Below are 17,156 nucleotides of genomic sequence, written 5' to 3'. Positions count from 1 at the left end.
GAAACAAAAATAGATTTGAAGTCAATGTGTTATTTTTTAAAATTAGTTGGTGATTCTGATGTGTTCAGAATCCTACATATGTTCTTTCTGATGGAAATGAGGTGAGAATTTCAACCTGGTATGCAGACCTACTTTCCTCAGGTGGGCAGCAGCTGACATAAATAGTTATCCCTGAAGTCTCAGTAGGCAACCAAAGGGAATTCTCCAGATATATTACAAGTAGAATTAAATTTCTGGCCAGTAAGCTGGGGAAGGAGAAAAAGAACAAAGAAATGATTCTTTCCACGGTCACAAAGAACGGAATTCTTGTGGGATGCAGCTTCGGGGGTCCTTTGGCTGATCCCCAGACGCATGGATAGATACTTCTGAGAAACAGCCAGAGAGCTATCTAGTGTGCAAAGTCACAGCAGGTTCCAGGGGGAGGGAACATTCCCAGCAAGCCTCTGGCCACATCTAGAGCTTCTCTTTTAATGAGTTAATATAAACTTCAAACCAAGTGCTGAATCAATGAATTCACCTACTTAATTTTGTAGTTAATTAGTGGAAGCAAGTCTGAAATGAAGTGCTTATCCTGCGAAATAGCCACACACACACACACACACACACACACACACACACACACACACACACACAGTGGCAACTCTAATGTGAAGAAGGACTTGGTTAGATAGAGACAGGAAAAAAAATAAATTTGACAAGCATGATGAAAAAAGGAGACAGAGGAGGGCGAGAAGATGGAAGAAAAGGAAATAAGTCATCCAGAATATTTGAGAGGGGGAACAAGAAAAATGAATTTCTATTATCGCTGACACATATAGTCTTGTTACCTGTGAATAGTTCCATAAAATGCCTTAGACTTTGGAAAGAGAGAGAGCAAAAAGGGTCTCAGCGGAGCTTCCAAATCAAACTTTTCATGTCACAGCTACAGAAGGCTGAGAGAGGGGAGGGGACTTGCTTGAGTTCTGCAGCAGGCAACCAGCATGGCAAGGTTAGCTCTGACCATGGCATTCAGCAGGGGAAAGGGCCATCACCAGGCTGCTGCTGGGGAAGCCGTGGTGATATGGGCTCCATTTCCTATTGTCTCACAACCACCAGCTCAAGGTCTCTTCGGGGCTCTAACGTTTACACCTATGGCAGCGTTCTTGACTATCGCCAGACATGGCGGTCATTGTCATAGACTTGTATATGCATATACTACTATACTGCAGGGACAGGGAAAGCGGGCGCTTGTATATTTATATATGTATAAATATGTGTGTGGGGGGGAAGTAGGTTTACAGTTATTCATATGGAAACGAATACAATAATTAATAAATAATACAAGAATAAATTCTGCATTTCACATACTGACAACTGTAAACCTGTGCTCCCTCCTGGATGGATGGAGATATATATATATATTCTTTTACTGCCAAGTAATTACATTAAGAGAACATTTTTTAAAATACCATATAGCATCCTAATCATTCACCTTTATAAAAAGCACATGTTTAACCCTAATAAAATAATAAGAAAAAAAACAAAGCTCAATTTTTAAAGCTCAATTTTTTAAATCATAAAATTTAATTTTGTGAGAAACATTTTGCTTTGCTTCCTCTATTTATGATGGCAAACTTTATCAGGACACCTGCCCATTCTGTGGGTTAGCTGTAGGAACCAATGCTACGTATTAGAATAATATGCAAACAGGGGCAGGAGATTTAAAACATTAAGAATAACCACTCCATTACGCTCCTTCTAACTTTCACAGACCAGGGGGTTGGAAAAAAAACTCTTGCACACATGAACATGTGTCGCTTGGGAAATCCCGGGACATCCATCATCATGTAGCACTATAGGAGGCAGGAGCAGGTAGACCTCTGAGGCAGCCAAGCCTTTACCCACAGAAGCACATTGCTTTGACTAGAAAGGGCCACATCCCTGTTAAGGAACAGCCACAGGGAACCTGGAGCGCTGAACCACTGCTCTTTCAAATAGCAGATCTCTAAAGGGACCCCAGAGGAGACTCAGCAAAAGAAAGTTCTTTTTTATTTCAAAGATGGCACACTGCTAGGTGGATACCCCAACGGAGAAGGTCGCCTTGCCACTAGTAGACTCTCTGAGGCCATCTATTAAAAAAAATAATAATAAAAATCTAATTAAAAACAAACACTGCTTGAAAGAAAAAAATGAGATCAGCAGTTGGAAGCTTGTAAAGCAAAACATCACAATTTCAATGATGAAGCAGAGACAAAGCATCCTCTATGTGTGAGGCAGGGAGGAGAGCACACAGACCTGTGAGTCAAGGGGCTGCCCTCAGGGAGCCTTCCCCATAAGCAGAGAATCAAACACTAGGCATATGTAACAATTACCCATGCAAAGTAGGAGACAGGAAGTGGAAAACAGTACGGCACAACCAACAAATACCAACTAGAATTGAGAGAAGAGGAAGAGCTGAGAGGTAGAGGCCTGGAGCAGGGTCCAGCATTCACCCTCCCGGTGAGGGTTGGCTGGCACAGAGGCAGTGCCTCCAAAAGATAAACAACTGGTGATGGGGATGGATGGAAGGAGAAGGCAAATCCAGGCGTGAGTATAGTGATCTGGACCTGTTAAGTGTGAAAAGCCTGAATTAGGGTGGAAAGAGCATGTTCTAGAGATGAGATGAAGCAAGAAGCTACTCTGTCTTGCCAGCCCCAAGGGACAGGAAGTAGTAGTTCAGATATTATAAAATAGTGAGTAGCACCAAGATTCTTCAGTTGTTTTTGTTTTAAAATGTATTTTTATTAATTTCAGAGAGGAAGGGTGACGGGAAGAGAAAGATAGAAGCATCAATGATGCGAGAGAATCATCGATGGCTGCCTCCTGCATGCCCCGCACTGGGGATCGAGCCCGCAATCTGGGCATGTGCCCCGTCCCAGAATCGAACTGTTACCTCCTGGTTCATTGGTTGATGCTCAACCACTGAGCCACACTGGCTGGGCCAATTTGTTTTATAAGAGCCTGAGATTGGGGGATAAGAAGTCACTTTACATTCTTTGAACAGACGATACTGGATCAAATGGATAGTGGGCAATAAGAAGAATTCTCAGCTGTTAAGCCATGCCCTGAGTCCATAGTCTATTGCCCCCGTAGGCAGTTCTTTCTCCTTGTATCTTGGATAGTAGAGAAAGGTAAATGGCGCATATCTCTAGAAGGACTGTCAGAGTCAGGTGGGATTCAGGACACTGAGGTAAGCCAGTGGGGCCCCTATCTGTGTACATGTGCACATATGTGAGCAAGGGTTGGCTTTCACAGATCCCACAATTGTAGCATGTTGTGCCTGCTTTTCCCATCCCTGCAATGTCTGTTTCATAAGTAAAAGAAAGAGTGAGATGCTGAAGGAATAAGGAAATTGATTTGAGGCATTACTGCCTATCTGGCCCATTGCCCAGATGAGCTGAGAACAGCAATTTCGTTTAGTAGCTTCTTGGGAAAGGCAGCAGAAACAGTGTCCAAGAGCTGTAGCCCTTCTTTCTCTCCCACATACCTTCCTGGTAGGGAAGAGTAAAGAGTCTGAGGGGCTGTGGGGAAAAAGGCCCAATGCCTCTTTTCTATACATGGAGGAGGCTACTTCTGAGACAAGAAATGTGTGGTACAGCTTTGGGCAGTTGCACATGTGACTACCGGTATCATCGCATCTTGAGGAAGAAGGCCTGCCCACGACTAATATCTGTAGATGTTTTGAAAGTTCAGTTGCCAGGAAACCAGTGGGATGTGAAATGTTTTTTCTCTCCCTAACCTATGACAAACAACAAGGCCTCCCCAAGCACTCTGGTGGTTCACTTGGGGTGATCTCCAATGGTTACATTTAAAATAAATGGTGCAGACAAGCTTCACTTTCAAATATCTGGAGTTACGGCTGGGAGCTGCGTTAGGCCCAACTAGAGGCTGGAAACTACTGTGCGAGAGGGTCAAAGCTTAGGAGCCTGGGAAAAGAGGAGAATAACTTAAAAACAAGTGAGGTCAGAGGAAAGAATGAGAGGTCTTTGATTTACTTATTTACTCTTAAAAAACAAATATAACATGTTTTTTTTTGTTTTTTTTTTAAGTAGTCTCATGTGAGAGACAGCATAGAACAGGATAAAAACCATAGGGTGGCCCAGCTGGTGTGGCCCAGTGGTTGAGCATCAACCTATGAAACAGGAGGTCATGGTTGGATTCCCGGTCAAGGGCACATGCCAGGTTGTGGGCTCAATCCCCAGGAGGGGGCGTGCAGGAGGCAGCTGATCAACAATTCTCTCTCATCATTGATGCTTCTATCTCTCTCTCCCTCTCCCTTCCTCTCTGAAATCAATAAAAATATATTAAAAAGAAAAGAAAACAGGGTGTACAGTTCAAAGTTGAGTTCCATCATTTGTTAGCTCAGTGACATGGGCAAGTCATCAAACCTATCTAAGCTTCCCTTTCCCCATGTTTTTAAAAAAGTGATTATTGCCTTGTGGATTTAACATCATTACAAACATAAAACATTTAGAACAGTGTCTACATATAGCAATTACTCAATAAATATTACCAATTATTGATATTTTTCATATTCTTATTGCAGCCTTTATAAGGGCACAATGAGATAAGATATGTAAAATAACCCACTAGAGTTCCTACCATATACCAGGTGGTCAAAAAGGGCAGTCTTCTTCATTGCTTTACCTTTCCACAACCTACCCTACCAGCAGTTTGCTCTACAAGAGATTTTATGAAAAGCACCTGAACTTGGTTTGAGTTTCAATTCGGAGCACATCACTACATAAGTAAGAACAAAGTATCTATACTTGTATAATATGGTACACAACATGTAAAGACCACAAAATAGATCATTCCAAGATCTTGAACTTGGCGAGCAGTCATGTCCTTTGAATAGGTCATGTCCTTTAATAAGTATTTGTATCCAAAGCCCAGATAAGCATTCCCTCCACTTTGTCTATGAAGAAGCAAACAGCATCATGCCATATTCCCTGGACTGCTCACCCTAGGGAGGCAGAATGGAGAGTTCAAGGATGGACTATGTCACTACTGAGTTCTTTGCTGTGACAAATTAGATGAAATCAAACTTGGATAGAAGCACAGCCATAGCTGTACAGATGGCCAGCCACGTGGGTGTTCCAGACAGCTTAGAGAACTTCTACCAGTGGACTTTTATTGAGTGAAGAGGATTGTTTTGTTTTTGCTTTTGTGTCCTTACTTCCAGAAAAGCCTGTAAATTCTCTTTCAAAAACAAGAACCGGTTCCTAGGAGATGAGAGGAGCAATGCAAAAATAGCATGAATACAGCTCAAGTTGTTCCTTTGAAAAATTGATAGCTACAGCCAGATGATCTGCTGGAAGAACAAGACTCCTTGGATGGTTATTAAAACTTCAATGCCTAAATGCAATGGAGTATTACAGAGAAGCAAAAACATATTAACCCTTCCAGCAGCTTACAGAGTGAAACATAACTTATCCTTTCCACTTTCCACCATTATTAGACTTAGGACATTTATTAGTGATTATCTCTCGAGCACCACATTCCTCTTCTCTCTCAATAGCCCCTGAATTCTGAATATCAACTCCATTCCCTTGAAGCCAGTGTCTGGTCCGTGAGTGGGCATATGGCCTAAGCTAGTCCAGTCAGCTTAGATCTCAGGATGCTCTCTGGGAACAGTGGGACAAAAGTGAGAACCTTTCTTTAGTGGGTGGGTGAGGGGATGCAAAACAATAGTGTGAGGATGGAAATGGCCCATAGAGGATGAATAAGCCAAGAGAAGTACAGAAGCTAGAGCAGAAGTCCCTTTGATATTGTTCACATCTGGATCAAATCAAACTTGAATTTCACAACCATGGGACTTTTCAATTGTATTTGTCAGTAATTTTTTTTCTGAATCTAGTTAGATTTAGTTCCTTGTTTCCAACTGGTATCACAACTGATACCACGCCTGAGAGATGAGTCCCACAGGAAAACTCTACTATGGATGGATGAAAATCATGTATCTGGCACAAATGCCACAGAAGTTTATTCCAATGACCCTCTCTATTCTTCTTTCTAAATGGTAGTTACACCTATAATATCAGGACCTTTACCATTTCAAACTCAGAAATGCATCTTCTAATGCTCTTTTCCCCTTTTCATTAAAAAATCTGCCCTACATTATTTTTAATTTCATTCTGCCCGAGGCACATGCTACTGATTACTTCATAATACTGTTGTATGAAAATGCCTTATATTTTTTACAAATAATAGCCTGAGTGTTCTCCACGTGCAAGCATTCTGCTAAAAAGCGTTACCTGCATTGTTTCAGTTATAACTCCCCACAACCCTGTAACATACTTATCTCCATGTTGCAGGTAAGACAGCTGTGGTTCAAATGAGTAAGAAAAGTTGCCCAGAGCCACAAATGAAGAAGTGACAGGGCTCAGCTCGGTCTGGCATCTGTGTTTTCATAGCATCAACCTTGTGAAACCACTGGGTGCTCTAAATCAAGAGTCATCACGCAAAGCGCCTGACCCACAGTACTCAGCATAAGGCAACTATTATTAGTCCTGATGGCGCTACATTGTGGGAGATAGAATTTGATTCTATCATCACTAGTATATGAATCTGAGAATCAACACACAGAGAGTTCCTCTGTATCTAATAACACAAAGGTCTCTGAGGACTTCTTTGGCTCTGAACTCCCTCTCCCCTCCTTCAGGTAAGTATCTGGGCGTCTTTGCAGGGAAGCCTAGAGAGACAGCCTTGACGCCAGCCTGGCAAGAAGAGAAGGAACCTCTGGGTGTCCACACCCTTTGGCTGCCTCAAACCGACCAGTGATGCTCAAAATCCCTCCTATCTCCTCTGTACAAACACCTAGGAGATGCGTTGTGCCTCGTTCCGGGCTGGACTGAAAGGCCCAGGGGCGCCTCACAATGAACAGTAGACAGAGAGCGATGGGACTGAAGCTGTAACACAGACAGAGCCTCTGTCCCTTCTTGGCTGCAGCCAACAGCAGCAGGGTTGGACCTGAAGTGATGGCGCTGTGCCGGCAAAGCACTTTGGCACATGCCTGGATGTGAACGGCTCTAATGAGACCCATTTCACAATTCACTGGCCACGTGCATCAAGCCGGCAAAGGCTTCTTCCTACCAGCCCGCAGTATATCCCATGGCCCAGGTCTGCGATCGGGTCCCCCACCGCCCACTCAACCAGATCTCTCCCTGTCCCCTCACTTCTCTTTCTCTGGTGGTCAAATCAGCTCAATGAGAGGGGCAGCTCTCTTAAAGGGACAGGAGGCATTTCCCACCACAGATCTCTCTCAGGGTCTACAGGAAACTTCCAGAGACCTGCAATGCATGCTAATCCTTCCCCTGGTTAAGAGAGTGGCCTCCTTCATAGTAAAACCATTGTTCTTTCTAATTGTCAGAGACTGCTGCTCTGCACTTGCCTGGAGCGATCCAATTAACATATCACCACAACACCAACCATTATAATATGTTCTGTGTCCTACCAACAAGGGAAAGCCCCAACCCTGCTCACATCCACAGCTTCCCTCTAATGAGGTCTTTAATACATAAACAAACAGGGGAATAAGAAATCCAGATAGAGGCTATATGTCTGACTCACTCTCTGCCTAAAAGCGACCTAGTGGAGTTGGACTATTTTTGTTGTTAATGGGTAATAAGTTGAGAAAGTGAGAGCAAAAGAACAGAAGGAGGAAAAGGATGGGGAGATGAGAACTAAGGACTGAGTGGGAGGGAGGGTGAGAAGGAGAGGGAAAGGCTGCTGGCTGCTTTGGAGAATTGGAAAAACATGTAACTTCTGCTGGAAACTATTGCCATGGCAACATTCAAACAATATAGAGAAGGCATTCATGGTTCCATTCTTGCCTGCCTGAATACCACTGAGTGGATGTTAACTCTTTTAGGGTGACTTCTGACTTTCTGTCTTTTCAGTTAGAAGACATCGGAGTCCCCTGGATCACGCCCCATAAAGCATTTAAATTAGTTCACCCACACTCCTGCTCTGGTCCCTGCCAAGGTGACTCTCACTGCAGATCCTCTAACTAAGTTGTGAGTATTCTTCCTTCCCAGATTAGAAGAGCCAAGCTCACAGAAATCAGTCTTCTCTTCTCTTCTCTTCTCTTCTCTTCTCTTCTCTTCTCTTCTCTTCTCTTCTCTTCTCTTCTCTTCTCTTCTCTCTCTTCCCTCCTCTTCCTCCCTTCCCCTCCTCTCTCTCTTCTCTCTCTCTTCTCTCTTCTCTCTCTCTGTCTCTCTCTTCTCTCTCTCTCTCTCTGTCCCTCTCTCTCTCTTCCCTAAGATTAGATCTGGCTTAGATTCAACTGTAAGTCATTCAAGAGAGACACGTCTTTACACTTTCAAATGCCATGCACCTTTCTCAAAAACCCCATATTTTATTTATTGAACTTTCCAACATCATTATGAAGTCCTTGTTTCAATGAAAACATGGATATTGTCCTGAGAATGAGTCTTTTTTTAGTACAGTGTTTCTTAGGCTCAAAAATAAATAAATAAAAAGATAAGCTCTACAAACAATAGGCTATCTATCAAAGCACCACATATCAATCAACTTGTTCGAGGCAAGGCCACCTTTACAATAACCATTGATTTTAATAATTATAGTACAGCCTTAGTCATCATAAGAAAAAGGAACTTACTCTTTTTGAATCTGTGAAACCCAGCCCCCCCCCATCGCAGGTAGCTATCTGAGCAACAAATAAAAGAAATATAATCGCATGGCTAAATTCTCCTACATCCCATACAGTGACCTGGTTAAAATCAATGGGAGGAGACAAATGGAACCCTGCCAAGAAAACAGCATCATCTCAGCAGTTTGCAGTTTGTCAAGAACCAGAGACCACACTGGGCACCGGCTCTTGGAAGTAAAACTTCCCTGCACACCTTCTGGTGCTGCACCGCAAGGGATGGAGTAGTCATGGAATGTTGCCTTGGATGTTCCAAGACCAACATGTTGAGAAGATTTAAAGGGATAGCTCCATTTACAAAGCACTGTGAAGCATCATTGTTAATGTTCTCTGCTTTACTAATACTATTATTAGGTTAATCATAGCAATTGCTAAACTGGAAAGAAATCATCTAGAAGTAGAAGAAAAACTTTATTAAAGCGAACTGGAACAAAAACAGATGTCCAATGCAACCAAGTCAAGGCATCTACTAGTACAGTCAAAGACTGAAGAATAAAATTAAACCATATTAATGGTACCTTACCATTTAGCACTTCCTTTCATCTAATCCAGTGTCTTCTGCTATTACTTAGGAGAGGATGGAGGAAGCATAAAGCATGAAGGTGGAATACCTCCTGAAAATGCATAGCTGGCCTCATAAAATCAGGTGTGTACATACTGTGAAAAGTGACTGCAGCTCACCCAGTTTTAAATGCAGACACTTTTACTAAGGAGATCATTTTTATTCTCTCATGGCATGATTCCATATTTGGGCATTACTCAAATTTAAAATCCACAGTCTTTTTCCAATAGTCTGTGAGTAGGAAGACCCACTTTATATGACTGTGCAGCTTGTGAAACGCACAACTTCAAGGAGCACCTTCATTTCTGTGAACAATATTCTTTGAACAATGCCACTGAGGAGTGTGCATTGTAAAGCCATTAGCGCATCCAATTAGCACTAAAATGTATTTACAGAACTATTATCTATATTTCAAAAAGCCAACGAAACGCCGTGCATGTTCTCACACAATTGCATACAGTAATTAAAACATCTTTTCTTTCGGCTCCATTTATATCAACTCACATTAACAATGTTCATCCAGTGCATTTCAAGAATGATGATTGGCAGGTATGTGTTTTCAATTAGACAACATGGAGGAGCAAATTGCAATGTATTTATTAGGCAAAGTAGTTTTGAAACATAGGTCCCTAGAGGAAAAATTATAAAAGGTGATATCATTGGTAAAAATATTGGAAAAATAATGGCCTACACCATAAACGGAATTGGAGGAACCTCCTCACCCTAAAGATATGCATCCATCCCACTCATGCATTGGCTCTACCAAAATATATTGAAAAATTCTTGTAAGGTATGTTAAATGAAGGAGATGACAAAATGAGGACCATATCTATCTATCTATATATATAAAAGCCTAATATGCTAATTGACCCTCCAACTATTTAACCAGCCACTATGAGCACTGACAGCTCTGGAAGGTTAGCTTGCTGCTGGGGTCTGGCTGATCAGGACTGGGCGAGATGGCCAGACATGCCCTGGAGCCCTCCGCAGTCCCTCCCCGGCCCCAATCGTGCACCAGTGAGGTCCCTCGGCCTGGCCTGCACCCTCTTGCAATCCAGGACCCCTCAGGGGATGTCAGAGAGCCAGTTTGGGCCCGATCCCTGCAGGCCAGGCCAGGCCGAGGGACCCCACCAGTGCACGAATCTGTGCACCGGGCCTCTCGTCTTCAAATAAGTCACAACCTAGTGGGTTTTGGCAAAATAAATAGATATGTTTAACAGTGATAAGAGCTATCACACATGGATGGATAAAACGCTGGTGTACAGGCGATGGGGAGACTCAGTGGACCAGGGGGATCTGGGAGACTTTCCCAGAAGAGGTAACTTGCTCTGAACATTGACATTTAAAAAGTATGTCATAATAAATACAGAAATTCTCACAAATCTGGTGCCAAATGTAGCCTGGGATATCTCCAGAGGAATAAAACATTCAGAAGGGCAGGCAGACAAGAAATGACATGAATAGGTTGGCCAGACCTTATTATCAAGTGAAGAATCTGGATTTTATTCTATAAGCATATTTATAAAATACAGAGAAGGGGTTTTTTATCTTAGGATAATCCTTTTGAGGGAAGAATGAATAATGGACTACAATGAAGAAAAGTTGATGTCAACTGAAAGACAAGAAAGTTAAAAAGAAGTCTAGAACAGTAATGATAGAATCTGAACTGAGAGATAGAAAAGCTGTGCTTAAGACAGTGCATGGATTTGATGAGTGGTTGGATCTGAGGGAGCTTAAAGAGACAGCAGCATCATTGAATCTGAAACTATACAGCCTCCCCTCTGTTCCACCTGTTAAGTTTGCAAGGCCTACAGAGACCAGGGAAGGAAGTGGGTCTTGATGGCGCTGGAGATTTAGGAGTCTTCAACATACACAGGGGACTGAGGCCAAGGATCTGAGTGTCATCACACAAAACAAGCCCAGCTGACATCTCTCAAGGATGCAGAGACACTGGGACTAGAACAGATTCCAAGGGGAAGCCCTGGACATTTAAGGAGAGAGCAGGAGGAGAATGAAGCCAAATGAATCGGGAAGCGAAAGCAAGCAGCCCCTGGAGCCCTGGAGGAGTTTCAGAAAGCCAGAAGCAGCGATGCTCCCAAGTGCCACAGAGAGATCAAACATGACGAGGATTGAGATCAAACCTGTTGGGTTTGTAGGATATTGGAACTAAACTTCACACTTATTATTAGCATTGACCATATTTCTCAGACAATTCCAGATGATCTCACAGCATTTTGCAAAACTTTTCTGACTATTACTTATATTGACTGAGGAAAATTTTTCTCATCTTTTTGAGAAGTTGTCCCTTCCTCACTTATGATCACCTTTGAATATTACTGAAGACTGGCAGAGGTCTATGTGACAACCTTCATTTCAGGAAACAGGGAAAAGGGAGGCCTTCTCCATCTCAATTAAAAAATGCATACTGACTACCAGGTTAGATGACAGAGAGCTATCATGCTTATGTGTTAGACTTATGTCCACAAGTATGATTTTGATCTAATCTCTAAAGTCAGAAGAAATGTAGTTTCTACTTCCAGTTCCACCACTCAGTTGCCGCAAAACCTTAGACAAGTTATTTAGCCACTTTGATTTTCAGTTCTCTAAGTGAGAATTAAGGAGAAAACAATATGTTACATATTTTCAATATACTACCTGTGTATATTAAACGCTCAATAAATCGTAGTAACTCTCGCTGTTGTGAAGTTATACCCATAACCTCCATAAGAGTTGAAAGCTTCCATAAGCACAGAAAGCTGCCATCAGCTTATGACAAAGTTGAAATACAAGTTTATGAATCTTATATATGTTTTTCATCTTTTTTAGGCTTCATTATAACTCCGATTTTGACATTGGAAAACATTATAAAAATATTATTACCAACTTCAATAGCAGAATCAGCAAAAGATTTTCATTTATATACTCAGTCACTGTGACACATAAAACACTCACAGACTTTCAGTTAAATGTTCCCATTTCAGTGAAAAGTAGTCAAAAGTTTCAATGAAAGGTGAGCTAGCATTTATTGTGTACTGATCATGTGTCAAACACTTATACATGTTAATACTCCCCCAAGGTCAAGAACAGTGATCTCCAGTTTTATAGTTGAGGAAACTAAAGAATAGCAAGGTTCATTGGCCCACTTAGGATCCCTCAGCTCACAGGTTTAAACAAAGTTGGAATCCGCTGTTGGTCTATTCCAAATCTCTTTGTATTTCCTCTACAAACCCTCTAGAGATTTCTTTCACCTTTTATTCTATATATCAGCCATTATAACACCAATTCTGCTTTTCTCTCAGAATACTGTGCTATTCCCCTCCACAGTTAAAAAAACTAGTATCAGGAGATCAAAAATTTTATGTTTTTTAATTTCTAGGAATCATGAATTCCTAGGTAGTCAATTGCAAATTCAGATCCTAAAATCTGAGTGTTTAAAGAAATCTTAGATTTTGCTTTTATTTAACAGAAAATGTAAGACCAACCTAAGAGGGGTGAGATGACTTATATAAAGTATTACAGTCTATTACTGACAGCATCAAGAATAAAAAAATAAATGCACATTGCACCACCTAACATTCAGGCCTCAGCTTTCCCAACATAAGGAAACCACTGCATGGTGCTTAATATCTGTGTGCAATGTCCTATTTGTACACACACACACACACACACACACACACACACACAGTGTCAATATACTCATGGATATTTCTCATTAAACTCCTATAAGTTGCATGGGTATATACCTGCATTTGAGTCTTTTGGAAGAAATGTCTCTTAAAGTGAGCTCAATCAGTCAGGGAATAGTTATCGCAGGCACAGTATTTCTCAAACATTTCTCTGAGGGGCTGAGGACAGACCAGAGCAGAAATGAAATCCTTGCCCTCGGAGAGTGTTACAAGCACACTATCTTCGCCATGAGACCTGCCCAACCAAGTTTCAACTGGCGAATTGACCCTTCTCCAGAGAAGTCATTTTGAAGGAAGGTGCAACAGGTCCTTGATTCCTCTTGGAGAATCTTCCAAAAACCACTGAAAAACCATCACCTTTTTTATGTCTGTATTAGAAAATACTTGAAAATATTAGAAAATATTAGAAAACGGAGTATGTTTTCCACACTTCACAAAGTATATTCCCGTGTTCCCTGAGGGAAGGGCATTCACCAAAGCACTCCCAAATGTGCTTTAAAAGTACAGGACCTTACCAAAAAGGGTTGCACCTGTTTGCATTACGCCAACCGTGATCCCCTCTATGTATTTCTCCTTTGTGACTTGTCTATGCCAACATGGTTTTAGATTAACAGCTTCTGTCAAACAAGATCAGACTTGTTTTTTTTGCAAACTGTGCATTCCCTGGACTAAAATCAGAGATGCCCAATTTATTGAACGCCTCCTGTGCCTGGCATATATAATCTGACAAATTCCATGTGGCTCTTTACAACCTCTCTCTTACAGATAAGCATGCAGCCTCAGAGAGGTTAAATGGTGCATATGCCACACGTGATCCAGTGGAAAGATGAGCATTCGAACTCACTTAGGATGCCACGGTCCAAGTTGACCGAATTTCTCAGACATATTTTTGAAGCACACTAAAAGGTAAAATTTATCAAATGGTAAGGACGTCCGTAGATGGTGTCTTCTTAAGATCAGTGAAGATGGTTAACTTTAGGATACTTTTCCAAAATGAACACAGATTTCAAATGGACTTTGGAATTGAAAAGAAGCAGTATAAGAGTCCAATGGGCAACTCTTCCGCCTGACTACATGGATCTAACCTACAGAGGCCATCATCATGAATAAAGCAACTAAAATGGTAGGACCCTTTTTCCCTCAAGAGGGAACAGGTCTCTGGGGGCATATTGAGGGAATGGACAAAGCACAGAGCTGCTGTTGTAGAGGATGAAATGATGAGCAGAGACCAGGACGGGCTGCCTCAGAAAACCATTATGGAGTTGGTGTTGGAAGATTTGCACATGCAAACAATAAGACACTTGTATCTACATGAAGTCTTGATTCCAAAAACCAGCAGGCCTTTATCAGATCACAAAGTTTAACTAAGAAGATGTTTAACTAACCCAGAACTCATTACAACAAGGAAGGCTGACAGTGAATCCAAATTGTGAATTTGAAGGCCTTAATATTAGGAATGGAATTTTATGCCATATAATTTAAATGATAGTACTGCCTAGAAATCTGCATTTATTCTGTGCAGCCCAGGTCCCGATGATGTAATATGCAGCTAAAATTATCCATTGGATGTGCAAAATCTGTCATATGCAACTTTGAGACCAAAATAATTGCAACACAGTAAGAGTCTTTATTTTCCCCTGAAAATCTCATTTAAGTATTATCTCTGCTGAGATGTATGTTTTCTACGCTTTAAGGAGAAAATCTTGATTTCCAGTTCCCAGCTTGAAGCAGCTTTTCAATCTGAAATGATTCTTGCGGCCAGTCTGTCCTGTTAAGAACTCAAAGGGAGAATCTGGCAATCACTGCAAGGCCAGTCGCACATTCCCTCCTCCTCAAGTGTAGCCACTAGACCTGGTAAAGTGTCTGGCCAGCCTGTGTTCATGCCCAGAAAGTTAATCCAAATTAATCCCAGAACAACCATAACAAACAGCCCTCTTTAGAGGGCCTATTATGCTCAGGGTTTTGCATAACATTACTCTTAATTCACCAAATCATTCAAATTGAGCTGAATTCTAATTTGTTGATATTATCAATCCCATCCCACAGAGGAGAAGACAGAGGGCCAGGGAAATGAAAGGTGGGGCCCAAAGCACACAGCTGTTAATTAGAGGAGGGAGGTCATGTAGAAAGGGAACTTCACAACTTGCAAAACCCAGCAGTTTCTGGGCCCCTGGACCTCAGCAGAACCCCAGTACACAGCTGTCGACTCAGACACGTTAGTTCAAGTTGAGCTCTGAAATAAGCTCAGGAGGTAAGTTTCCAGGTCTCCCGTGGCCACCACTCTTCCATTAGTGCATGAACACGTTGCCTAAAACTCAGAGCCAAGTCTGACTGCCAAACCAAAGGAGCTAAATCCCAAACCAGGCAATGTGTCCCTAACTGTAGTGCAGGGGAAATGAGTGATTCATTCACCAGATGAAAAATGCTGTCCTCAGGTGCTCCATCCTCTCCAGATATGAGGAACCCACAGAAGTGGAGGTGGGTGGGAGGAAACATTGCGGCCTGCAATTTTTTAAAGACATTCACACCCCCTCCCTTTCTCTCTCTCCCCCTCCCCCAACCCCTTCCTCCTCTCATTCAGAAAAGCTTGCACATGTATGTGAATGTGGGGCGGGGGGGGGGGTGACAATGTGAAGGAGAGTAATGCACTTAGAGGTCTCATTGGTGTAGCAGTGAAGAAATTGTATGTCAAAAAGAAGAAGAAGAAGAAAGGAAAGGAAAGGAAAAAACCTCTCCTGATTGGCAGAGGCCAGGCCAGGCTTCTCCTGTGAAGCCCAGAGCTGAACTACGCAGTAAAAAACGTCAAAGCACACTTCTTTTTTTTTCTTTTTCTCTTTTCTCAGTTGTGCTAAGTTGCAATTGAGCAGGAACTTGAGTCAGTCTATGAGCACAGTGGTAAATTAACTGAGGTCATGTAAAAACAGAGCAAACAAGCAAATAAAACAGACAAACAAATAAAAAGGCAAACAAAAAACTGCATATCTTACATAAATAAGATATGCAAAAGCCTACAGAGATCTTGGGGGGGGGGGTGGAGGAGAGACACAGAAAAACCCTACATGATTATTTTCATGGGTTGGTGAATGTATTGCCTGATCTGTGTCCCTACAGAAAACATGTGCCCAGGAAAATAAATTAGAGAAGTGCCCAGCTGTAGGCTAGTTTAGTTAAGGAGTAATGAAAAGGATAAGAAGAGATGATGTGAGTGGAAGAACAGGCTCAGATGCTTTTAGCCGGGTGTTTCTGGTTTCTATTATCACCTCTCGAATATAAATCTAACTCCATGGATCCTGAATGACTCCCCAGGGACCACCACTCACTGGTCTAAATGTGCCCAACACCAAGCAGGGACCCCGGAGAACACTGCCTTTTATCTCTTAAAGCATATGCCTGAGTTGTGGACGTGGATCCTCTCATTTTTAAAAATTATATTAAAGCGAGGGTTATCTGAGTTCAGCCATTTAAAAAAGAAAAAGACTCAAAACGGATATATATGTTGGGGGTGGGCTAGCCTTGAGGTTCAGCCTGGCAGGAGTTCAGTTTGAGCTCTCAAGACAGATACTTTCCTTGACCCTTTTAGACAAAAATGGCAGCTGTGGGGACAGAAGTAGCAGCACCGTGTATGGCTGATTCCCATCCAGTTTGGATTCCAAACTGAATTTGTGTGCTGTTCTGAGGCCTGTGGGAGTCACCTGTCCCATATGGTTTGGCCATTAACCAAAGAGTTATAGCTTCTCTACGCCTCGGTTTCCTTTTTTTATTGGCATGAGATCTCTGAGGAGTCTTCTGGCTCTAAAGTTATATGAGTCTATGATCCTGATAGAAGGCCCCAGAGAGGAATCAGGAAGGGTGAAGGGGGAGAGTTCTGCTAGAGATGAAAGAAAGGAAGGAGATGGAAAGAGGGGAGATCCTACAGGCCCCCAGGCTCTCGAGGCATGTCCCACCTCTTCTTATCTTGCTTTCTTGGCCTCTTTCCCCCAAAACAAACCTGTCACATGAGAAGCACTGCTATGCAACACGCAGACTTTTTCTTTAGCTCCTTTACCTAAGTTACCACACAGGATACTCACTTCCTGCTTTTTTTCTCAAGAGCCCTGTCCCAGTGATGTGGGGAAGGTTTCTGGCAAAACCCGAGCCAACTGCCCAAGCCATCTACAATCTAGGCACAGCCTCTCTGTTATCCAAAGAAGTGGTGAGTTCGAAGGAGATGGGGTTGAAG

General features: G+C 42.2%; 1 protein-coding gene across 1 annotated transcript in view; it reads right to left on the bottom strand.

Annotated features, from left to right (window-relative positions):
• LOC102429736 (leucine-rich repeat-containing protein 4C) overlaps positions 1 to 17,156 on the bottom strand; it is a 148,029-nt gene that overhangs the window by 129,976 nt on the left and 897 nt on the right. The window lies entirely within an intron of this gene.

This window comes from Myotis lucifugus, unplaced genomic scaffold, assembly GCF_000147115.1.
Source record: "Myotis lucifugus unplaced genomic scaffold, Myoluc2.0 scaffold_303, whole genome shotgun sequence".
NCBI lineage: Eukaryota > Metazoa > Chordata > Mammalia > Chiroptera > Vespertilionidae > Myotis > Myotis lucifugus.
Note: the sequence above shows the minus strand (reverse complement) of the source record. Positions and strands in the feature narration are given on the sequence as shown.